The sequence below is a fragment of the Chiroxiphia lanceolata genome, chromosome 1, assembly GCF_009829145.1.
Source record: "Chiroxiphia lanceolata isolate bChiLan1 chromosome 1, bChiLan1.pri, whole genome shotgun sequence".
NCBI classification, from domain to species: domain Eukaryota; kingdom Metazoa; phylum Chordata; class Aves; order Passeriformes; family Pipridae; genus Chiroxiphia; species Chiroxiphia lanceolata.
Genome location: NC_045637.1, coordinates 136,293,629 through 136,320,497, shown reverse-complemented (window position 1 = coordinate 136,320,497; position 26,869 = coordinate 136,293,629). Strand labels below are relative to the sequence as shown.

General features: G+C 36.9%; 1 protein-coding gene and 2 long non-coding RNA genes across 3 annotated transcripts in view; 1 reads left to right on the top strand and 2 right to left on the bottom strand.

The window, feature by feature from the left end:
* Positions 1 to 26,869, bottom strand: part of PLXDC2 (plexin domain containing 2) — a 253,250-nt gene that overhangs the window by 164,544 nt on the left and 61,837 nt on the right.
* Positions 17,321 to 26,869, bottom strand: part of LOC116793446 — a 28,146-nt gene continuing 18,597 nt past the window's right edge. The window contains exons 2-3 of the long non-coding RNA XR_004359486.1: positions 20,434 to 20,521; positions 17,321 to 17,410 (exon numbers count right to left, since the gene is read on the bottom strand). This is a non-coding gene — a long non-coding RNA (uncharacterized LOC116793446). The remainder of the gene's footprint in view (positions 17,411 to 20,433; positions 20,522 to 26,869) is intronic.
* LOC116793451 lies at positions 24,274 to 25,685 on the top strand. Its single transcript, XR_004359487.1, has 2 exons — positions 24,274 to 24,503; positions 25,446 to 25,685. It is a non-coding gene; the product is annotated as an uncharacterized LOC116793451 (long non-coding RNA).

Genomic DNA, 26,869 nt, shown 5'->3' with positions numbered 1-26,869 from the left:
TTAGAAGGCATTTAATGTCCTGAAGAATAAGAGTGTGAATATGAAGAATGAGGGATACTAAAAGCTTCCAAACCCAAGATATTTCCATTTTCTTTCACACAGCACGAATTTGAGCCAGCAGTACCATATGTACGACTGTATTGTAATGAAGGTGAGAATTCTTGGACATGCACTGAGACTAATGGCATCTACAATGAAAATTAATGAATTTTCACATTAGTTAGAAAAAAAAGAAAAATTATTTTAGGTAACATAAGAAACATATTTTATCTACACCTTATAATTTTCTAGCTTTCAAAATAAGCTTGTGCTTCAGCATATGAAAATGCAGATAGGCAAAGTATCAAGTGCATAACCTTCACCCTCCCATGACACATTCACAAGTCTGAATAATGAAAACACAAAGCAAATCTGGAAATTCATCAGCTCTGCATGTGGCAGAGCACGTGCTGTATTCCCCACAGCTAGAACAAGAATACAAAAGGTGTCAGAAAACGGGGCCAAATTTGCCCAAGGGTAGAATCTCAACTGATTGGATAAATCCCATCTCCAAAATAATCAATACTTCTGTAAAAGGAAACACAACCTGAAGACAGAGTTCTCACAAGCACGTGGCAACTTCCTTAACATTCCAGGGAATACATGGATAAACACTTCCTTCCCAAGAAACTTTATATAGACTATATGTATAAAAATAAACATCCCCCCCCCCAAAAAAAACCCCCAAAAAACAGTGGTTCCATAAAATATTTTCCAGAGCTCATCACCTGGGTTTTATTATTTTTTCAGAATATAAGTGCTGAATTTTTCTTGTAATTTTACCTAGACATAGTATTTTGTGAGATGATATCAAACGAAGTCACACTGTGAAGTTCAGACCTACAGGTAAGCTGGCAGCGCTGTCAAGTTACACACAGCGCTCTGCAAAGCTTAATTTCTAAATTCAACTCACTGAAGGTTGAATATACACTGTGAGGATATGCTCACTGTCTATTCCATTTACAGATATTAAACTCCTGATCTTGCAAGTCACTGAATGCCTCTGGTTCCCACTGAAATGGAATACAATCTTACAAACAGGACATCTTGCACTACCATTATTTGACTCTTTCCACCTTGGGAGTAAATTCCATGATAATTTAATGCATGTTAAGACACAGTTAACTTTTAAACAGCAAATCTTTGCATGGGTGTATTCCCTCTTGGAAGAGTTTACAAAGAGCAGCAACCTGAAGAGGACTTCAAGTGACAGGTCTCCTCTGCTAAAATGCAATCAGGATAAAGCCAGACAACTTCACAAGGGGTGGAGTCCTTGAACTGGAAAGTAAAAATTCCCCATGCTCATATTTTCATGATCAACCTGAAGTTTGAGCATGATGACAATACACCACCTTACAGTGAGTTATTGTTAACAAACTACTTATCAGTGATGGTTTAATAGCACTACTATTTTCTAATGACTCTAGTTTCCCTGATTGCTGAAATAATGGTGTCTTTATGCACTAGATTCTGAGTCAAGTAAATCCCTAGCGTGATTTGGATGCAAGGCAACAGAGTACAGACATTTCCCTATCTCTTCAAAATATCTCTAGAAGGAAAAATTAAACAAATTTCTCACTCCAAAAGAAATTGTGCTATGTTCTCAAAACAAGAATGCAGCCTTGCAAGGAGACTGCTGTCTCTTTCATTCATGCCCAAAGGATATATTAAGAACATGGGAAGGCCTCTGCTGAGCTGCACTGCCAGCATTAATTGCTTTTTCATAAAGAAATATCAAAGAAGAAAGTAGGGACCAATGGAGCGAGTGATTCACAGAAAATTTCTTGCCAGGAAAAGTACTTCAAAGAAAGTCAATGGCGTTATACAAGTTGGGATAGAAAGGAAAACCTTTCACACTGCCTTCCACATCACCTCCATTAGTATTGCACTCACCGTGGGCACATTGACCAGTGGTATAAAACACTTCTAGTTTCCAATATCTGGAGATCTTCACATTAATAATGCCCTGTAAAAAGTTTCCTCAGGATGGTAATCATTCTAAAACATAAAATGGAAATGTTATAAATGTCTCTCGGTATTTGTAAGATCAGAAAAGTGTCCTGTCTCCCTGTTTGATTTATGATTAATTTTAATGCATTCCTAAAGAGAAGCAATATTTTTCTAGGTTCACTTAGAAAATACTATCAGAGTAACAAAATCTTACAACCCTATTGTTAATATTTTATTTTTCCCACAGTTATCTTGCTTGTATTTCTGTACAAGTAATTTTTTTCTGTCCTCTTCTACCTGCAAAAAGTCTAACTTGACCGTAACCATTTTCTGCTCTTGGAACAGACTGTATTATTGCTCAACCTGAAGGCATCTTTTAACAAATAAACTTTGAAGCAATCTCTTTTACCCTTTTAATTTAAAAAGAAATTAAAAGAAAATAATTATCCCAATTCAAAAGTAATGGAGCCCTTTGAAAACAAATATAGTCTATTACCAAGTGCAAGAACCTCTAGCATTGGCTCATTAAATAGAAACCTGGCTTTGAGTAGTTTCTGGATTAGACAAAAATAATAATATATTGTAGACAGAAATTTTACACATTCACTAAAACCATCTCTAAGTATGTTTACAACAGTGTAATCCAGAAATTCTGCAAGCTGAGAGATCACATTTTTAATGTGCAATTCACCTGAGATTAGAAGATCTCTTGCTGCCTTTGGCCCTGTCTCCTGTTCATCTCCCTGCACCCTGCTATGATACAAACAGGGACAGAGGTACAACTGCAATCAGGGCTTTTTTTTTGGTGTTCACCCCTGCATGGAGGCAGAGAAGGGATTAATACCATCCATGACTATTCAGGCATGTACAAGAGTCAACATATTTTCCCTTCCCTCTGGTATCAGCCATAGGTGATTACCAGAAGCAATACAGCTATGAGGTACTAAGACCACTGAGGCAGTCTTACATTCAGAATACTCTTGGACCTAAAGATCCTGTGTCCAGCTGCTGAGACAGACAAGGCGTGTGGGTTGCACAGACATCTGTAATGCTGGTATGCTGCAGCATTTTATTTTAACATCCTGTTTATCCTGGCCCTAATTTTAGTTCATTGCTGGGTAATGATGCAAGAGATTAACTGATGAAACAGGAACTTTGAACATGCAACCAAATTTCCAGGCAAATCAGGTTTTTCATTTTTTCCTTGCAGCTCAAGAGCCCCTTTGGCTCATACCTGCTAATTGCATACCACAAGATTAAGAACACAAGATGGCATAGACAGATGACCTTCTACCACAGTCTTTACTCCAGGATCTCCCAGTAAGTTCCTATTTTCTATTGCCAACACTACCACAAATTATAGAGGACCTTGACTTCTTCAGGCCATATATCAAAGTAACTAATATCACATTTTTAAGGTATAGTTTTGTCGTTATTTTATATCACATAGTACATTTTTACTGACCGAAAAAGCTGAGCAGAAAGAGGAGCAGAGCTGGAGAAACTGATGGAATTCATGACTACAGGGGTAGAACTCAATTTCCTTTTGAGCAAGTCAGAAAGAAGGTTTCTTCACACTAAAGATACAGATATGCAACCCATTTTTGGATCTTCTGGACCATGCTTGAGTAACCAAAGGTACACTTTCTGGTTATTTCAATGTTTTATTTTGCTGCTTTTGCCCTTTATCATCTCAGCATGCTGTGATCCCAGAAATGACAGTGTAATTGCTGGTGTCTAACAGGCTTTTTGGCTTCCACACACAAAGTTTATGATTCTGGCATCAAATCGTAACTTGTACACATATGATTACAATTTTTCAAAGAACAACTCACAGTATCTGTAGGAGGCAGAAGATAATAGGCAATCAATACAGACACTCTCTTTACTGGTGGGAAGATAGGCTGCAGACAGATATCTAGAGCACTGAACACTGAAGGAAATGTCTTGCCTGCACTGGTGGGTTAAATTTACATCTGCTAGGGTGTAAAAAGAATAGAGTATCTCTTTCACTTTTAGGAAGTAATTAAACCAAAGGCGTGCAGTCAAATGCAACTCTGAGAACCATGTGACATATTCCCTTAGACACCTCACTGGTTCACAGGAGAGAATACAATGCAAACTTGAACAAAACAGCTCTTAGACAGCTTTTTATAAAGGATTTTCATACCTAGACTAGCCTAACCCAGGCACTAATTTGCCAGATTAATGCTGCTGCGAACAGCTGCTACTCCTTAAAAATATTCTAAGTGCATCTGACTGAAACCAAAGGGAGACAGCATGACTTTGTCTTTCATCTCAATAGAAGTAGACCATTCTTCAGGAGAAATTCTCCTTCTAAATCAGGCTCTGATGAAAGACCAATGCCAAAAGCAGGCTCTAGCACTGGTCATGTAACTTTCTCTCCAAGTGCCATTATTTCTGCCAAGTGTAATGAAACAGAGACAAATGCTGCAGCCTGTAGTTCCCAGCACATAATGGAAAAGAATTTTGAAGTGCATATGTATCTGCACCATGCAGTGACATCTGTCTTAACACTTACCTGTTGTAACACAATAAAACAGAAATAAAATAACATCTGGGACTGCTGCAACAAGAATCCAGCTTTTGGGAAGCATTAAGGACCTTGTTTTACTTTCTATGAGGTCAGCAGTAATTTTGTTATTGACATTAGCAGACATACAACTGAAGACAAAAGCTTATTTCAAGCCTCACAATAGCTGCTAACTGCCCTGGAAGAAAGATGAACTGTTTGAAGAGGTATTTATTGCAATGGTGGGACACTTCCTTGGAGTGATTAACCAGTGTACAATGGACATAAAAGCAGTAAGATAACAACGCTTAAAAAATGATTACATACACAGATGATTCAGTATTTTAGCTATATCTTGTTGCTTTTCTAGATCAGAACATATGAGGCTGTACTGTTTCTTCGGTTAACCAGAACATTACCTGACTGGTATAGTGGACCCGGCAGCAATGATCTTCTAGAGTTGGAAATAATAGATATATCTATCCTCTTGGATTTTAGAGGGATTCTTTAAATTAAAAAATAGATTCAAATCTGTGTGTAATTTACAGGCACAAATTTGAATCTACAACTGCTGCTCCATTGACAATTTACTCTGAAGTGTCATACACTGATTTTGTTAATGAGAACTTTCAATTAATTTAATAACAGCTGAATTTATCTTCCATGTTGTTCTAACCTAATGAAGCAAATATGATAGTCCCAAGACATTATCTACTAAACATCTTTGGAAAGATGAGGAGGAGCAGACATTTCGGGAACTAATTTGTCAGTGCTTTTGTACCACTTTGGTAAAACCATGTAATTGGTCTTTCTTCAAAGATGTTACACTGAGCTGAATGGAAGATATGTGTGGGGTGGTTGTTTTTAGTTTTGGTTTGGTTTGGGTTTTTTTCTTAGAAAAAAATAATACTTTCACTTATTTCATGCTTTGAGTCAGGCTTTAATGCTGTTTAAACACCATCAGTAGAACAACCAAGCTTTCAATTATCACTTTTTTTTCCTGAATTGACTTAGCACATGATTGTTAAGCCTTGCCCAAACAGCATTTTATTCAGCAGATTCACAGAATTTCACTTTAAAGAAAATATAACTTGCCTGACTTTGCTTTATTCTACTTTTTAAAAACAGGACCCAAAATATGGTGTGAGAAGGAACCTCACATCTAGCAGATTTTCATCTCTTGACACTTTTGCCTTTTTTGACTATTTTGAGTTGTTTTCTCCAAATTTGAGTGGAGGGGTATTTCTAGTTTGACAGCATTAGAAATTGAAGTACTCTATTTAAGTGAGGAGTAGCAGAAAAGCAGGTTAACCTATCAAAATATCTTGAATTAGAGATCACAGTTTCAGAAGTGGAAGATAATTCAACTTACATCCATTTGATTTTTGGCAACTTAACAGAACAAGCTAAAAAAGGGTGACAATTAGTATCGATTGTAGTGTAAGTTTTGACAAGCCCAATTGAAACAACTGCAGTTATAAAGACCATACATTAAATATAAAACCAATAAATGGACAGTTAATGAAACACCATCATGGCAGCTTATGCTGTTACTGGTCAGATTTAGACAGAATGATTCATATTTTAGAAAGACAGGTATCATTTTTTCTACACTACTCCTCAGTTAATTGAGTATTGTATCTCCCTTGTGCTATCCAAATTACTGCTCTAAGTACAGGCACTTACTCTCTCTCTAAGCCTAACCTTTCACACTCCCAGAAGACATGCAATGCCACTGCAGTCAGACATGGAGATGTCTTTGAGCTCAGGCTGAAGTCACTGCCAGCTGCAGTAGCTATTTTGAACATTACAGAGGAGTTAGAATCCTCCATGAAGCCTCGTACATTATTAAATCTCTGTCATAATGGTGTTTTTATTGCAGTTGACTAGTACTCAGATTTTTCCTAGGACTGCAATGTTTGTTACAATCTGCCTTTGAGAAAATTAATTCTAAGTCTGCTACCCTAAACTACACATGACTGTGGAATACAGGCCCTAAACGTACAGAAACCAGGATTCACAGATTCAGTTGCAATAGCCTAAAATGATGTGCTCACAATCAGTTTGCTCTTCTGACATTTGTTTATAAGTGTGATCACTATCTATTAAAAAAATGGTTGAACTGGAGTGAAATTTAAGCAAACACCTGTCTCTTAATGTATCATGTTTTTCTGTACTGCCTTTTGGAAGCCACACATCCTACCACTAAAGATGTCTGGAACACTGTTCTCCATCTTGACAAATAATCTTTTGGACTCAGCAATATATAAATTTATTATTCCAGCTTTACACCAGAAACATGAAATGATGCACTCTCAAGGGATTACAGCTGTTATCAACACAAACACTGCATTTTCTCCACAGTATGGGTTGCTGTAAACACCTTCCTTTAGACTACAGTTACATCAACAGGCAATATCAACCTAAACTATATGTAGACATATAGTATATATGTTAACATAATTTAAAAAAACCCAACCATTCAGAAGTTTATAAGCATTAAACTTTTCATGATGCTGATTCCTTATAAAATATCATGTCAGACTGATTTTATTTTTTGTCTTTAAGGATCTCAGTAAGAAATTTGCCAAGTTAGGTACACATCAAATGAGGCAGATCACTGGCTCAATTTTCAGTGCTCAGTTCCAGCTGATCAAAATAAAAGACTTACAAAAGTGCTTCTGAAAGTCCCAGTATGCCTGCTTGCTTCCTCTGACACATCTGCCTTTGAAAACATGACTCTTAGTGATTTCTGGAGTATCTAAAACTTTTCCTCAGGCATGGGCTTGAGGAACTCAGTCAGGATGCTCCACATTTGTTTCTCCTATAATTTGACCAGAATACAGATATCTGTAGAAGAATACAGGATGAAAATCCACTTAATCCCAACACCTCACCCACACATGCTATGATAAAGTCCATTTTTTCAGCATGCCTTCCCATACATGTCTGTGTGCCTCTCTCTATGCGTGTGTGTGGCACAACACTTTCTCCTGAAGACTATGAGAAAGAAAGAGAAAATGAATAATTTGTATGATACATTATAGTTATATTAATCAACATGTTTCTGAAAGGCACTTGGAGACCATAGAAAGAGGCATGGAGTAGGAAGAGAGGGGTGGATTTAAAGTGTACATGAGATCGTAGCATAAACAAAGGAGAGTTTAGTCCTCAAGTAAACCTGTGGTAATTTTGATAGATCAGCAACCTCTTACAGAAAACATCTCAAGACTCATATATCCAGTTGAGTGCATAAAAAAAATTAAGATGACCCAAAGGTATAATTCTGTCTCTTTATCTTGTTCACTCTATGTAGAAAACTTAATACCTCCATAATTCACAAGCTCCTTCATAAATTGATCATATTGGTAGTCATGTAGTAGCTTGGTCTTACTAACCTAGCAGAAAACTATCCAAGAACATCTTATATATTTCTCCTAAATTCTGACTTAGATGTATTCATAAGTAGTATGCATGTATTTGTTCTTGTGTCAGTATTATTCTATAATTTAAATAGATCTTCTCCTCTGTGTTATTTACCCTGCTAATCATGCATGAAATCAACCAGCTCAGCTTCCATTTTGGAATGCTAAACAAGGCAAGACCTCTTAGTGTTTTTTTCTTTTTGACAGCTCCGTATTTAATTTTGCTCTTCCTTCAGTGCCTATTCCAGTTTTAGTTAATCCCTCCAGAAGATGGAAGACCAAGCTCCATGCAGCACTGCAGGAAAAAAAAAAGTCGTACCTGTTCTCTGCACAATGTAATTAGTTTTCATTCACCTGAAGTGCCCTAAATACCACATTTTACAATCATAGCACCATTGGATCATATTTATTTCTGTGACCCTGCTGAAATTTCCTTCATGAACTATGGCAGATTAACTGGAGCTGAAACCTAATATATCCTAATAGGTTTCTGTTCTGAGCTTTCTGGTCTATTCAGAAACCAAACTGGACTTTGTATCCCAATGAGATGGCACTGCCATGTTTTCAAGTTAAGTCAAGTAAGAAAAAAGTCAAACAAGTGACTATCATACATCATAGATTTTTCCAAGGAACCCATATATCAGGCTCAGAAAGCTCTGGCACTTACTGACTTTTTTACTCAGAATATATAAGGAAAACCACATCTTTGTTTAAATGCCATAACGCACTGTGGTGAACAGCAGTCTTATAAAGGCTCTGGATGCAAGCTACCATCATTTCTCAGGCTTTCCATTTCATTTGCTTAAGACTTTCTTAATTTTTCAGATGTTCAAATAATCAATCATAGATAACCCCAATTTCAGATCACAAGAAATTAAAAGCTTGCATTTTACCTCACAGACCTAGCCCTTCAAGCAATCCATCTGGCTAATTAGAATTAAATTTGCTTTTAATTTACCTGTACTAAAATGAGACAGGATATATCAGAATGTATTACAACTCTCAGTACTATCAACCAGCATTGTTCAATCCCAAAAGAACTGAAGGCTTTAAAATGGAAGGATTATTCAAAGAGATTATACACTATATTCCTACATGTTAAATAATTCATCAGAATTAATTCTACATATATTAACAGCTTTTCTCTCCTTCACACAAGTCCCATGGATCAGTTTATAAAATATGAAGTGATTCAAACATCCTTACTGTATTTTTCAGATTTTTCCTTTTTTTTAAACATCACCCTCAGAATGACTGTAAAAAAGGGACAAAACAGAAAACCAAACAGTGAAAAGGATAATAGCAAGTGAGCAAGTGAAAGGGCCTCATGTTGGACAAATCCTGATTTCTTGGATGCCTGAAGTCCATCTTTTAAAAGAAAAGGTCGCAAATCGTTTTTATTGCTGTCTTCCCCTCCAAGAAAACAAGCTATCAACATAACTCACTCTACAAGCATAGTTTAATACACTTAAAAGAGCAAAGCACATTTTTCAGATGACTGGCACTAAGCCAAAGCAAAGAAAACACAAATTGTGCTTCCAGTGTTCAAAAGCACTATTAGATTAGCAGGGCTGACACAGGAAACTGGCCATGCTGACAGGTTTGTCTCACCTAATGTATCCCAAAGAAAGTGCAGTGCTCTTATCCTTTGATGATTGCTGAACACTGTGCTTAAGCTATTAAACTAAGCTAAAAAACATTTGGGACACTGAAGATTTTTAATATTCATGAACAGGCTTCTTACACATTGAACAGCTGAAATCAAGAACTCAAGTGATGGGTTCTTCTAGTAAGTGTTGCCTTTTTTGTCCTGTCTCTCTCAAGACATGACCTTTCTCCATAAATACTGTCCATATCTTTCAAGAGATGATCAGCATGGTCCTTTGGCAGTTTACTCACATGTAAGTCACAACACACCTTGTTCACTATGTCACAATTTTAATTTAGATCCCTGCCCTCTCTCCCTATCACCTATCTCAGCTGGCAGGCTTGGACTCTTTTGCCTTGCTCTGAGGCAAGATCCGTTATGATCTGGCTCTTCTTGGCTTGGATCAGGAAAAATTCCTGTTCAGTACTCCAGAAAAGAAGACCCCTTAGGTACTCCACTTAAAGAAAACCTCTTCTCTCTGGAACACAAATATTTTTAAAGATACTGAAAGTGTTTCAACAAAATAATGTATTAGTTATTTGCTCAGTGAGGATTAAAATTATAATTGGCCTATGTAGCTTGGTTCAGAATATCAGAAATATTTAGAATATTCAGTACTTAGCATCACTAACTTCCACTGAAACAAGAAATGCATTTAATAATTCAGGCTGTAAGTTCTTATTTAAATATAGTCCCTTCATTGCAAGCTGAGGTAAAATCAGAGTCAAAGAAGCATAACCCTGCTGCAACAGCTTTTCAGCAATTTGTCAGAAAAACATTTCTAGAAGTTTTGGCTGATGGTCTTTTCTCCTGGGTTGAGAGACACTTTTAAGCTTTCTCTGTCTTTCAGTCCTAAGCCTTATGATCGTGTTAGCTCACCTGGATGGAGGTTGACATTTCCCTGTTATTAGCACTCCCTCTACTCTCACAGGGCCTCACTTTTCTCTTGGAGACATTTCACGTTTGAAACTGTTCTGTGCTTTCCTGCTTTCTTCCTAACAGCTTTGTCTGCAGCTCCAACTGGTCCTGCCAAATAACATCAAGCAGATAAAGTAATACTAAATAGCAGCAATACTACAACAGAAAAAAAGATATTTCTTTTATTTAATTCACTTTGCTTAAAAGTAAAGGTGAACACTGCCTTCTTTGAGAGTGCAGCTGAGAATGATGGCGGTGTATCAAATATAAGAGCAGAAGAATACATCAAAAGGAAAGTCCCCATTTTAATATAAAATTAGGATAGAAATACTTATTTTGTATTCTTGACAGTGTTGATATCACTGTCCTTCTGTCGCTTCACTCACTGAGAGTCTATATGTCCATGCTGATTATGCTATTGCTGACTTGCTACATACCAATATAACCAATTTATGAATTTTTCTTTTTGATAAATTTAATTAAATCTCATAAAAAGCATCATTAAAAATAATGACTCTTTGTTGCTGGCATCAAACTGCAGATCCAAGACATATGTACATACATGATTGAATTATGGAAACACAGATACACACAGAAGTACCTTTCCTCTCTCGGAGAAGGACTTGGTATGGCTGTGATTTGAATTAATTCATCCTCAAATATAAACTCCTAACTGGTCTCATCCTCCAGTGAAGCCTCTGACCATGGCAGATGGATAGATTGATGCCAACCTCTGTCATTTATTTAGCATAACTCCTACAATGTTTTCTTTTCATCCACCTTCCTCCCTCTTTTGCAGCCTATTCTTTATTTTCTGTTTCTTCTCTTTCACTCCTTGCCACCTATTCCCCCTTCTCACTATTTTTTTTAGTGTTTGTAGACCTCTGCTTCATTTTACACACCAAGCAACAAAAGTGCTTCTTGGCATGGGGTCCTCCTGATGCCTTCAACAAGCCACACTGGAAACTTTTTTAGAACTTAAACTTGAGTGTTCCTGGTGGAAAAAACCCAAGAAGTTCAAAAAAAGAATTACTGATCTTTCTTCTTCTATAACTTTTTCACAAAAATAAGAAAGATTTTTTTGTGTCCAACTGGAATAAAAAGCCCCTCCTAAAGGAGAGTACAGGTGTAAGGTGTGACAATTATGAGGCAATTAAGACACAATGAGGCAATGGATTAATGTGAAAAAAACCTGCATAGGATTAAGCAACTTAATCTCCAAGCTCTTCTCAACTCTGAAGCAGTTTAAATATTAATAAAGGCAAGAAATTGCCTTAAAAGATCTCTCCTAATTTCAAAACTTATTCTCATTTTAGGAAGGGCCATTGTAATTCTTATTTCTCAGATATTAGTTATACAGCAGATATGCTCACGTGCACACACAGGTCCACAGCCACTGCAAAGTACCTCAGGCTGTAGAGAGGTGATGAACACTCCCACTCTCAACAACATTCTACATGAGAACATACTCTGTGTACACCCTAGGTGAAGTTTTAGCAAGCTTTTATTAGCTGTAAAGTATGTAAAGTCAAATAATGAACATGAAGAAAAATACTAAAAAGAATAAATAAGATTAATTATTACAGAAGGTCCTGGAAACATGCCTCTATCTATTTCTGTACCCCCACAATCCCAACAGTGTAAAAAATATGTGTGGGGAAAAAGAAACCATTACTGTCAGCAAAAACCACTCCATGACCAAAGACTAAAGATGTGCTCATCATTATGCCCTTAAAAACAAAATCTTTTTTCTCCTAATAAGACTCAAAAATGTGTAACAGTGCATGAATGTGGAATATACTCAAAAATTCAAGCCTGCTTTCTTTGTGCTAAAAAAATGCAGACCAGTGATGTTAAAACATTTGCAATGTATGGTTGATACAATATTTATCCCTATTTATCCATTGCATACTTAGAATGGAAATATTAAGTATCACAATTTCATTTTATAAGGAGTGTAAACCACGGCACAGATCTTATTAAATATCACACAATTTCTCCGATCAAACACAGACAAGCAACACTTTCTGATTTTGCAGTACGGATTGTTGATTCACATCACTTTAAAAACATTTGGTTTGAGGAGTAAGAAACAAGGCAGCAAGCTTTTCTGAACTAAGAAGAGAGGCTAACTTTATCAAAATTTGTCACTGACAGCTACTCACCACAGCTACATTAGCCACTTAGGAGCCCAACAGGTGAAAGGTCCTCCTCCATACCACCAAGAATTCACACTCCTCATGTGTAAGCATAACCCTAGGATTTGCTGAACTTATTAAATTACTTTGTTCATGGAGTGTAGCCTTGGTGTAAACCTTTGTAGCATGATAAAGATAATATTGAACTTGACTTGTGACAGAGAATTGTAAAAAACCTCAGTGAATCTTGCTGTCAGTGACAGCTTCAGCAGTACAGTGTAACATAAATATAACCTTTGATTGTAATCCTCGGGTCATTTAAGTATGGGTGGGTAACAAGGCTTGTTTTAAGAGAAAATTCTGGTTTTTTCGGCCATCATGAACTAAAATAAATACCTGCTTAAAATAAATATCTGTAAAATAATCAACAAAATATAAGAAGAAAAATAAACTATTAAAAATACTTCTGTATTTTCTGAAGAGTTCGGTAAAAAATATTTTATATAACAGATGTTTCTTAGATTTCAGCCATGTAGAAGGGCAGAAGATGAGAAAGGGAGAAGGGAAGAGAGACAGAGGGTGGAAGGGAGACGAAAAGGGAGAAGTAGACAGGCAGGGAGAGAGAATGTTTGCATCTAAATCAGCTCTGAAAGTAACGTGTTTTCATACTAATTTTTGAAATAGGAGGAGTTGGACAGGGAATCCTTTCCTTGATGTTTCCAGGACAAACTAATTTAGTTAAATGAAGGAAATGAGGAAATGTAAGTATACATCTCACTAGCAAAAGGTTTCGTGTTACTATGTTAGACAATGTTAAAATAGAATCTCTGTGATCCTATGATGTTTAACAAGACTCACAGAGCATCTGTGACTAAATGCAGGTCACAAAAAATAACATCTGTAACGCTGCCAACTTCAGTGAGGCTCAAGCATGGTACTGATTAAATGGTGGTCACATAAAATAACGTCTGGACTCTAAAAACCATGGAACAGATTTGCATTTCAAAGGCACGTACACAAATATATATGTGTACTCGGATTACAACTGCTGGAGATTAAGTAGCAGGAAATTCTTATGTTCTCTAACAAGGCTTAGAATGTTGCAAGGTAGACATAAAGGTGAACAGAAATGTCCAGTGAAATCACAACCTTTACCAACATATAGGAGTGGTGATGCCGCTGCTCGTGCGTGGAAGTGCTGTGGTAGGATGTGTTGTAGTCTATCCCACAACACTAATGATTAAAGATATTTCCATACTTCAATGTGTTCTCTAAATATCATACTGGTTTTACTGAGTGTTGGAGGGATTTATATGAAAATATATAAGAAGAATATTTCCCTCCCCTCTCTCTTTCAATCATTTGAAGTGCTGTTACTAAGTGAAAATAAGAAGGACAGAGCACTGCTGCATGACCTGAACTCTCCAAGGGATGGTAAGGCAGGGGAATAACTTCTTCCTGCAGCAAACACAAACCAGAGCTGGGTGTCAAAGATATAGCTCCTCACATCAGCTGCTGCTGCTGCCTTTGGAACCAAGACCCGAGTAAGACCTATTCATTCACATGGGTGGACTGAAAATTAAACATTATCAACTTGTGTTAGATCTGTTTTCAGAATGGTTACTCATGATGCATGATAAAAAAAATTACAGTTTCAGAAATCAAATCAAAGCAAATCTCCATTACATTAAAAAATATTCCTTTTCAAAGTCCTGACAGCCCAAGCTACTTTTTCTAACCTTTAGAATGCCAGGCGCCACACCAAGATATCAGCAAGTTTGTGAAGTCCTGTTTGTCTTCAGTAAAAAACATTCCTTTTACATCGGTTTAAGAGATAAAGGTGCTTTTGCTTTTTCCTGATAGTCATGCTGACATACTGAATGCACACGTCCTGCAGTCGTTCTCAGCCTAATAATGGAAGCATATAGAGCCAAAACTTAGCTGACGCTTTTCATTTACTTTTTACTTATACAGTAAATCATGATGGCTCTTCTGAATTCTTATTTTTCTTCTCCTGACCTACTTTTTGAATATGAGGTTTTGGGAATACTATTACATGTTTGCCTACCAGATGTCTGGACCTCTGATAAAGTGATCTTCTCTCTCTTCTACACTTGCATAGCTGCTACTTTCAGAGGAATAATAAACTGCCAGCATGAAAAGGCTAAATTTAAATATTTCAGTACAAAGCCACAAGTGAGTGCATTTGTCGAATGCTTCTTTAAAGACTCGACATTATCAGTAGATTCATTTTTACTTCCAAGTTTAGCAGGTTTGCTAGGAGTACTAGCAAGCATATTGACAATATGTACAGTTCTGTCAGCTGTCATCGATTTAGTCCTTTGACCTTTTCCAGTGGTAAATCTTACAAAACGTACTACATTACTGAATTTATTTGAATCAGAAATAGAGTACAAATAACCTGTCAATTAATCTGGCTTCCAGTCCTAGCATGAACCTAAATTTCCACAGTCATTTTGTACTGGCACTTTTGGTACTGAAATGATAGATGTTAAATATAAATAAATAAATAAATAAATATCTCTCTTTCACTGTTAACAAGCTTAGAAGTCAAAGAAGTGGTTTTATCAAAGCAAAGATACTCTACTTCTTTACTTTCATCTTTCCTTAAGCTCTCCCTAGTTCACAGACCAGCTTCTGAAGGAACCAAGCAAAACATTTCTGTGACTCACTTCAGTCACTCAGAGAAAAAAGATTTCAACAATCTCACTACTGACATAAAACTTGTAGATGAAGCAATTAATATATGTGCTACCTCTAAGGAAAATATGATACTACAAATTAATAGTAAAACCAAGACTAGCTCACAATTAAAGTAGAAACCTTATGCTGCAGTGTCTACTCTCTGCAAAGACGTGAGCAGGTATTTTGTTTTGCACATAAAATAGACTCATTAAAATTAATGGGACAATTCACTGTACATAAGAGTGCACAGAACTAAATCAAAATGATTGGAATCACCAAATTTAATCAGGACTTAAATGAGTCAGCAGAAGAGCTTCACTTAAATCTTCAAGTTTAATCTCGTTTTTCATTTTGTAGAGTTTTTTCTTTAAAGAAAGGATGAGTCTTTATGGCTGGTAATTTTTCCTCTCTTACTGCAAACAGGGAACATTAGACCAAATATACCTATAAACAGCAGCCAACATAATTGTGTCACTTAGTAAAATTTATTCAAATCCTTAATTTTTACTTTTTATTAAGTATGAAAATAGTGAATGGAGTATTTCTTACTGACAAGTTAACGGTTATTCTTTATCTGGGTCTATGCATACAAACAGAAGATTGTATTTCAGTTTAAGCCAAACAGAAAAGAAAATATTAAACTAATTTTGTAAGGGAGTAATCTCACAACTTCACCCATATAAAGTTAAGCACCCAGTCTTGGTAGGCAACGTAGGTTCTGTTTGCACTCAGTGGAGATAAGAGGCAACTTCAGCATGGGATTCCTCTTTTTAATGATGAGGTGATTTGTCTTCTGTAATGGCTATCTTCTCCCTCTGACTAAAATGGGAAGACAAACTTTTTGCTTGGAATTCAACAACTAATGTTAGGTGGAATGATTCTCACTCATATTATTTAATCTAAACACTTAAATGCACTAGAGAAGTGAAAAAAAACCTACCTAATTTTAAAGTATTAAATAAATAAAATTATTTCAAATACAAATATCTTCATTTTGCAATTTAAATACACTGACTTTGGTTAGCCCAGTCTTAAAAATTTTAGAACTACTAAGCAGTACTTCTCTTATATTTTAACCATAAACTGTAAATTAAAAATATGACCAACTTTCAGGCTTTTCCAATTTCAGACCATTTCTTAATTTTTAGGGAAAAAAATCACTAAATAGATCTCACTGAATAAACTGAAATAAAATACCTACAGTGAAGATTAGAATATTTCTGTCAGAAGCTTATTTTGCACATCATCAAACTTATGTTTCAGGTGGTCCATGTTTTAGCTGGCCAATGATTTCCAGTGGTTCATGCAGATATCTTTCTAAAAAACTTGTACGGAAAACACAGTATACTTAAAAGTGTTTTTTGTTGCTGCCTTTTTTTTTTCTTTTGTGCTGGGACTTGGCTCTAGGCAAAACAAATGTTCAGAAAGTGCTTGTGCACAGGACCATAGCAGCTTATTATAATTTTATGGTTAGTCATTAAAAGAATGTAAGCCAGAGTTAAAAGAAGCATTTTGCAACCTCCACTATAAAACATATTGATTCAAATTTTTAAATTTCTTGGGGATAAAAGTATTATTTGTCTGAAATATCTATTTCAGAACATTAAAATAAACAATTAAAGTAGTATTTGTTAGTAATTGCTTATTGCATTTCTTATGTCTGATGAAAAACCTATAGGAGTAGAAAAAACATACTAACAAAACAAAACAAAAAGAGATTGAGCATTCTGCCTGCTGGTGCTTCTATTAAGTAGAAAATCACATATTCCCTGCCCCTGAGGTGTTCTGCTAACAATGTGCTCTTTGGATGCTTGCTCTTTTCACAGCAAATTTACAGCTAAAAGTAAAACCAGGCTTATTAAAAGCACACACCACCACCACTACCACCACCCAGCTGAAACATCCCTCTCTCTAACTGAGAGAAGGCTCACAATCTCCTAGGAAACACTTTTTGTAAGCCCAGTTAATAAAATGAAGATTTATTGGTGAAATATGCAAGGTTCTTGGAGATCTTCTTCCCACAGATAAAAAAAAGAAGAACGTACCTTTCTTTCTGAAAAAGACAAAAAGAAACATGTGATCGGGATAGGGCTGTGATAACATGTTTAGGATAAAGCAATTGATGCACAGTACCTGAAATCGCAAATACTTCATTTGAGAAGCTACTGCAGAAGTTGTTTATTGTCAGCTTTATCTAGACAACACATGAAGAAGGATTCCTATCATAAAATTAATGTGTCATAGCACCAGTTAAAAAATAACCTCCTTCCTAGCTTTAACATTTTGATCTATCATCCTGTTGTAGACACTATGATAACATTAGGAAATGAAAATATATTGAGAAGCTTAACAACCTTGGATTATCCTTGGTGCCTTTCTCTGAACAATTCCAACTTCTACTGCACTGTTTCTGGGAGAAAGAGACCATGACAGTACACAGCACTCAATATAAAACTGCCTTGTGAAATGTTGCAATTGCCCAGTGATGTTGTCATGTTTAGTTTTCTATTATTTTCCTAATAAGCCCTATATTTCTAATTCTACAGGACCACTCCTGTAGATGTAATTGAATCTTTCATAGAACTATCCACCATAACCCTTCAGCACTAATGGTCAGTAGGTCAAGGGTCATTTGTGAAGTTAGCTTTTTTTCCCCCTCATAAGCATCACTTTACAATTATTTGTTCTGAATTTCTAACTACCTAAGATTAGCTAAAATGATGAACATTGCCAGGCCTCTTCCTAGATCCCTGATCCAGCACTGTGAAAACCTAAAGGTCTGATCTTGATGTGGCATATGCAGGACCCAAGCATTAAACTTCTAGGGTACCTAGTTCCTTGTTTTGGAGCCACCCATTTTACTTCCCAGTCTGAAACACAAAGACAAGAATAAAACCTCTGTGCTTGATACTCATAAATGAACAAACAAACAAACAATTTTGTAGTGTAAGGCAAGAGAAAGTTTCTGAGCTGTTAATTTATACTGTTTAAGCAGTCCTATGTGCTGCTAAGGTTAACATCCGAATGGATTGTCTGCCACGTACATCTCAACATGGATACAGTAATTTTATAATACAAAGGTGATGTTTATATAGATGTTCCTTTTCTCTCAAGCTATGTTTCTTTCAGTTTGGGTACTATAAAAAAATCTGTTTTCAGGAATATTACTTAGAGATGTTTCAAGTAACAGCATGGTCCAGAGTGCTTTAAAAAATTTTGATTGGAAAGATTCTAAAACCAGTCACATTTTTGAGGTCCAAATTTTACTAAATTTGAATTTAAAATCTAGAATCACCACTTTGATGCCTGATTTCACTTGCACATCAGTTCAAAAGTATTTTGTTCAAGATTCTATGTAATATTCTTAATTTCTAAGTCTATCCTCAAAAAGACTAGAAATTGCATTTCTGGCACTGATTTGAATACTTTCACACTATTATATAAATGGCATTAAACTATGAAAACCTGTATGATGTCCAAAAATGCTTGTTAGCCAGGTGTATTAAAATCACCATAAAGGTTGGCGTTTTTTTGTAAAATAAAAAGTAGCAATAATAATAGTACTAGGAAAACATTAACATCTGAATGACTTTTCCTATGTATGGGTTAATGGTGTATGTGAGCTGACACAGGCAAAATGTCTACCCAGAAAATAAATTCTGAGCATCAAGGTTTTTGTCTACAGTTGTGGAACATGACAACTTTAATCTAAGCCAGACAGGTTACCAAAGGTAGCTCCAGAGGTGTGCTTGGGATCAATGCATTCTTGGATCCCAAAGAATTTGCTGCACTTGCACTTCTGCTGGCAAGGAAGCTAATGAGATTAAACTGAAGTTGTGCATGCCCATGCAAAGGGCAATCACCATCATCTTCTGTGAGGACATATTCAAAGCCTAATGCAAAAGGTTTTGGTGATGCATAATGTTAGGTGATTCATTTTAGCCACATGTAAACAACATAGCAGGAAGAATTCAAATACAAAAGATAAGTAGAAAATACTTAACACAACGTATGTTAGAAAAATATTGTGGAACTTACTGTTTGCAAAGCAACGCAAAATACTCAGCATAAACATTTATAGATGTTTGAGGCTATTAATCATTGCATAGTTTGCTTCCTCAGGGAACAGAATACATATTAAAAAAATTCTTCTATTATTAAATCAGAAGACAGATTCTGAACAGAATGTCATAATGGACTGTGTTGACAGAGTACTGAGAACAATGGCCAGCAGGTCAGGCGCTTAGCCTCTTCTGCCATGATGCAAAGCATCATCCATCAAAATATCTAACAAGGTTGCAGTTTTATGAAGAATAGATTTTTGCTTACAATGTAAAGTAAGTGGTAGCAAAAACTATGGTATATTGTAAACAACAAACACATTACACAAAAGACAAAACTACAGCTACTTCATGTTAACAGTTAAACAGTGCAGTTAAACACTGCACATAAACCCACAAATTTTATAAAAATCACTTTACAAATAGAGAAATAAAAAGAAAGAGAATCAATCAACAAACTATTTTTTCTGATAAGATAGTACAAAGCTTGCATTTTTTTCTTCACAGTCTGGACCATTAAGCTTTCATCAGGAAAGTAAATAATGTTCATATTATATCCCAAATTCAGGATAGGACTGCTGACAAACAAGACTGGTAACGAACCAAGAAATTATTTTTTCCCAAGATTGGAAAGTGTCAGGAAAATTGTTCTTAGCAGACTGTTCAATTCCATAACTCTGCTATTGCAGAGCCTTTTTTACAAGAGGCTCCTCATCAGGCTGAGGAATCACAGCTTGATTCAGGTATTCACATCACTTCTAACAAGCATTTACATGCAATATACTGTGGTTTTAATCCTGTGCAGTGAACGGGACTGAGTGAACAGCAGTCTGTCTATCACTAGACATCCCTCTGCCTCCAGCACTGAACTTGGGAAAAGGGAAAGCAACAGATTTGGTTTCAAAATCAACAGTTCTAAAAAAGGCAAAATGAGAGCTCTACCTAAGTAAAGATGCCTTAAAAAAAAAAATCAAAATAAAATACATTAAGAACATACTGATTTTCGAAATACTACCTTTGCTGATGGATTAATTGTCTAGCTTGCATGCTCTTCAAGATAAATACTGACTGAAGTAGCAAGATCATCAGGTCATTTGAAGCCCCTGGATGTATTAATTTCTATATTAAAACAACAGAAGTATAAAAGATCCCTGTGATTGTAAGGCTTAGAAGAATAAGAATGTAATTTTAAATATTTTATAACAATTCTCTTTCAAATATTTATCTGCTCTTCTATAACATATCCCATTTTTTATTCTCCTTTCTTTCTTTTTCCATTTCTTATTTCACTCTGATATAATTTCTTATCTGTTCTTGCAGTTTTTCTTAGAAATGGAATCTAGAGAAAACTCCTGCTGAAAGATAACAGCTCTGTTTGCAGATTAAATAGTCTATGAGGAGATTTAGCACATGCAGGGGAGCTGATTCTGCTTGATGCTAAGCACCATCAGTCATGTTCTGAGCATCAACAACCACAGCCAGCATCACTTCGCTTAAAAGTGGCAGAGTTTTGCTGGATCTAACCCTTTCAGAGAAGATAGAAATAAAAGCAAAAAGAAAAATAAAGCCATGGCTTAAATACGAGTTTACAAGGTCATGTAGTGACAGGATGAGAGGTAATGGCTTTAAACTGAAAGAGGGTACGTTTAGATTAGATATTAAGAAGAAGTTCTCTACTGTGAGGGTGGTGAGGCACTGGAACAGGTTTCCCAGAGAAGTGGATGTCCCTGGAAATGTTCAAAGCCAGGTTGGATGGGTGCGTGAGAAACCCCATCAAGTTGGTGTCCCTGCCATTACAGGGGGGCTAGAAGTAGATGAGCTTTAAGATACCTTCAAACCCAAGACATTCCAGGATTCTGTGAGCAGTGGAAAATGTTGCAATTTAGACGTAATGTAATGTAATTGTGATGAGAATTTTGTATACATCCTAAAGCCAGAATTACCAATGTCATTTTAAATCAAGCATCCGATATTAAACAGTATATGTACTGAAAACCTCACTCTTGTACAGTTGACCTATTCTCCCAGCTTCTAGAGCAGCACAAAAATCTGAAGGCAATTTGAGAAAGTTCCTGAAACTTCAAATAAATATATGTCATAACAAAGTGATGGGCAAACATTAAGGAAAAATTTTGTATGCTCTAGTACTCTTCTCAAAGCCAATTAAATTAATCAGAGAGTATTTATTAAAAAAAAAAAAGTTAAAATTTAGAAGAAAAAAGAAATTATTGGATTTTCTTTGATTCAGCCTCCCAAAACATTCCCTCACCTCTGACAATAACATACAATCTGAAGCAGCATTTCCCTATAGAATATTCTACTTAGACTTGCCTAAGACAAAAATCAAACAAACCACAAATCACAAAAAATCCACCAAAACCCACAAAACCAAACGCACAAAACAAAAACCCCTACCAAAACAAGAATGGTTTTCTAAGTTTTTGAAAATAGGTATACTGAATTATATGCATTAAATTTGGTTAAAGCTGAACCAGCCTCAAGGAAGCACCTTTTCTCTACTTTCTTAACATTCTGTGAGTATTTGTCCATGTTTAAAGCTAAGATATACAGGTGTTCAGACTTTACAGTGGTGGGAGAGACAAAAACAGTAATAAATCTCAGTCACTGAAATAAGCACTGTACAGTTTCTAGAGTTTTTATTTCACAGTATTTATCTACTGTCCTGACCATAGAGGAGAAAAAAACCAGATAGAGATTTATTTCACTTAACTTTTGCAACTCAAAGTTACTAGTTATATTTAGTCTGAATTATGTGATTCAGCTCTTACAATGTTGAAAGACAGACAACACACCAGCAGACTCAGAATTTTATTTGTCCCAGCATTTCACACACCTGCCTTAGACTGGGTTGACTCAAACCTTGTGGTACAAGTTGATCCTGGATAATAAACCAATTAGACTCAGGCTAACCCAGCTCTGTAGGCAGCTACAGTTCATGAAATGATTTCCAAAAAAATAAGTCAGACCCATACCTAGCAACAAATTTATGCACCCAAGATATACAGACTTGTTGATTTTGACCACAGTAATCTGGCAAACATCATGAAGGAAAAAAGGAACAAAGCAAATCTCACAGGTATGAGAAGTCCTTGTCTAGTATTTTACTCAGGGATCATTCTGCCTTTTGCAGTTGCACACATTCTTAAATCAGGCCACCTTATTTTCACAGGACTACAGGGCATTTACTCAGTAGGAGTGCAGCTTACACAACTATCAAAGTGGAAATTAGTGAAATAACAAACTGGCTCTGCTCAGGAACATTAAAACCACCTTTTTCTTCCCAGCCCTCCCTTAGTATTTATAAAACCACTTTTAAAACCTGAAATCAGATTCTCCTTTGTTTATGGACACATATCTATAGCCAGCATACAAGTAAATACAGGATTAGAATATTCTTTTAAGGGTATGCAGAAATGTTCAGAAAGTGATATTTAGTTATGACTATCAACCCTCTTAACCTGCATGTTACGTAAGTCAGGTTTCTGTAAACTCACTTAGCACAAGATCCACTGAGTCCAACTCCTCCTTCCTGCCCTTCTTGAAAATTTGGACAATGTTCACCAGCTTCCAGTCAGCTGGAACCTCTCCAGATTCCCAAGTCAACTCAGAAACCATCGAGAGAGGTTTTGCGATGACATCAGCCACCTCTTTGAGGATTCTTGGATGAATCCCACCAGGCCCTATAGATTTGTAGGGATCCACCTCGAGCAGCAGATCCTGCACAATTTCAGGATCGACTGGGAGTTTATCATTCTTGCAGTCACAGTCCTCCAGCTCAGGGCACTGAAACGCCCTTGGTCTGTCATCTGTGTTGAAGACAGAGGTAAAGTAAGAGTCAAACAGCTCTGCCTTGTCTCTGTCCCTGTTTGTGAGGTGACCATCCTCATCCTGCAACAGGCCGATGGTATTTCCATAGTGCCTATCACCATCCATGTATTTGAAAAACTCTTTTTCCTGTCTCCCATATTTCTGGCCAGTTTCAACTCCAGTTGAGCTTTGGCTGCACAGGTTTTCTCCCTACAGTGGTAAGCAGCATCTTTGTATTCTTCCCATGTCACCTGACCTTGCTTACACTGGGCATTCACCTTCCTTTTTTGACTTATTTTGAAGAGAAGATCCCTGCTCAGCCAAGCCAGCCTTCTGCCTCACCTGCTTGACTTCTGAAAGTCGGGAATTGCTGCTCCTGTGCCCTTAGGAGGTGATGTTTAAAAAGTGACCAGCACTGATGGGCCCCAGCACCTGCAAAAACATTTTCCCAGGGGACCTTACTTACTAATTCCCTGAGCAGCCTGAAGTCTGCTCTCCTCATGCCCAGAGTTGAGGTTTTGCTGGTACTTTTCCTGCTGTGAAAGGATTTTAAACTCAATTGCCTTGTGGTCACTGTGGCAAGATGGCTGCAAATCTCTACTTTGCTCACGAGATCCACTCTGTTTACAAGCAGTAGATCAAGGAGGGCATCTTTTGGAGTCAGTTCCCTTAGAACCTGTTCCATAAAGTTGTCATCCAGCTTTTTCAGGAATCTTCTGGCCCAGGCTATACCAAGTGTGTGATGCTTACAGTTAATTTCTGGGAAGCTGAAGTCCCCCACAAGGACAAGGGCAGTTGACTTGGGAGTGTCACTTAGTTCCTCAAGGGATAATTAATCGGTGTCATTGACTACCACAATGTCATCCACATTACTTGTTTGTCCCTTGATTCTTACCCAGAGACTCTCCACTGTGCCATTGCCAACTGTGAGCTCCATACATTCTAACCCTTCTATTACGTACAGCGCCACCTCTCTGCCTCTTCTGCCCTGCCTATCCCTCCGAAGAGCCTGTAACCATCTAACAGGGCACTTCAGCCACAGGACTCTTCTCATCAGGTTTCACTTATGCCAATGATGTCAAATCTAAGAGACTGGGCCAAAGCTTCAAGCTTCTCCTTTGTTCCTCATGCTACCTGCATTGGTGCAGAAACATTTCAGGCGTGGGTATGTAGCCAACACCACCTGCAGCAGATTGAGGGATCATATTAGTGCTCGTTTCCTCAAGTTTTGGCACATCAACCCATCGCTCATCATAGGTGAGCTAGTTTCGTCCCCTTCTCCATTCCAAGTTAGTTTAAAGCTTTATCAACAGGCCCTGGTAGCTCCTGTGCTAGAACTCTTTTTCCCCTCTGAGATAGGTGCATCTCACCAGGTGTCAGTAGACCAGGGATTGAGTAGATTATCCCATGGTCAAAAAACCCAAGCAACTTTGGAGTTTTGCATTGATTGGATAGATCTGCCTAATTCTATCATTATTATTCCCTGTTACCAGAAGGATCAATGAAATCACTACCTATTGTCCTGATCCCTCTACCAATCGTCACAGGGCCTTGGAGTCTCTTTTGTTTTTTGACTTTGGTTGAACCTGTACAAAAATACATCTTGCTAGGGATCCATCCCAGCACTAAGACAGTCAGGTGTGCACCCTGAGATGCAGTACAGATGATGCTAAATAGCAACCCTTCTTCCTGCCCATCTCTTCTGTCTACCTCTCTCTATTCAGCAAAACAGTTCAGACACGTTTCATTTTCATGAACTCCACAAGCTTAAACTTAGTTTTAAAAACACTGATGTACTACTGTGCTGATTTAGAAAAATCCAGCAGCCTTGGATTCAACAATACAGAAAAAAGAAGCAGGACAGATCACTATGAACACCTGGAAGTGTCCCAGGTTTGACTTTCAGGAGGCAGGCATGTGTACATGTCTAAACCACTCATGCAGTTAAAGCTATATCATCGAGTTATTAAATTTTTAATGAATACACATTTCTGAATGCTGCAGTAAAGCTGGTGATTTCAGATACATTAATTGAGAGAGCTTCATGCCGAATACATCCTCTGCTTAAAATGCTGTTAACAATGTCATATGTGCAAATGAGTGCAGTCAATCCATCAACAGTGGTTTTTACTGTGTTCTGGGGCAAAGCACAGGCAATCAAACAATACCAAGGGGAGAAGTGAAAGTTCTGTTCTTCAGTTTGCAGTGCCTTCCAAGAGAGACTGAGAGCCTCACAGTTCCTTGTCAGCGTATGCTGCAAGGAGTCAGAATTCCTTTCATCAAATTTACAGGAAAATGAGAAAAGGTGGAAGTAGAAGGAAGGAAAAAAGACAGAGACAACTCTAAAGAAGTCATTTCATTGTACACAGTGTGTCTTACGGTTGCTGATTAAAGAAAAAGACAATTTGATTCATTAAATGGCGATTGCCATTTTGTAAACATAGACTGCAGGCTATTGATTTAATTAAGTAAATTCCACCTATCCTGGGATATTGTAGGGATGCACTAAGCCTTTTATATCACTCCAAGCAATTTGGCATATTTCTCTGTATTTTACTTTTAGCTCTCATTAACAAGTGTTTATTTAATTTAATAGCATTTGTAGTGGGAGTATTCAATGTGTGCAAATTCTTGTAACCTCTATTGACAGGTTTCCAGCTCAGGGATACAAGACACAGTTCCGATAAGTAAAAAAGATGGTCAGGTGCCTTTAACAAGGAGCAAGCCTGACAATGCTGGCCTTCGTGTTTTGTGGTGGTGAGATTATAATTGGAAACAATTTGCCAAAGCTAGGCCAGACTCCAAATATATCAAAACATTCAATGGATTTGAGAACTGCAAGGTATTGGTTAACAGAGCCTAAAATTAAAATGTCATGGTGTCCCGGCTTGGAACCAGCAAAAATTCAATGCCTGAAACTGCATTTTAGATAATCATTTCCCCACAGAAGAGAGAAAGTCTAACAATGCCAACACCTTTTCTGTTCCATCTAAATTAAGTTTGAAATGTGAAAGAGCTGCCCTGTTTTTAGTCTTACAAATAGAGCAAAAGAGAAATGGAGGTCTTGCTTACACCAGCTTTTATCACTTTGTAGACCAAGGGACTCGACCCTTGTGGGTCCCTTCCAACTAAGGATGTTCTATGATTCTATGAAGTCATGTTTCACTGAGTGCCTCACTTTCTCTGTTTGGAAAAGTATGTATTTCCATGGTGCTTGACTGCTTTTCATCATATTCCCAGGGATTTGTCAGAACTATGGTATGCCCTAGAAAAGTATACCTTACTTCTTTTTCAGCAGAAATTCTCATTCATCATCTCTTATTAGGTCTCAAGGTAAAAATTTTCATCTGTTTACTTCAATTGTTGAAACAAAGCCATCCATCACAGTCCATTCATTCTGCATGAATTACTGGCATCAGGCATAACACATTTACAGTGGTCCCTGCCCTACAGATCAAAAGGTAAAATCTCAAACAAATGCAAAAATTACTGAAAAAATTCCAATGTAGAAATGAGTTAACATAAATTCTCCTCTGCTTGCTAAATGTAAACTGACTTTTTTTTTTCCTTTTACTTCACTCCATGGCCTGAATGCATTCACAATGAACAACTATGGAAAAAAA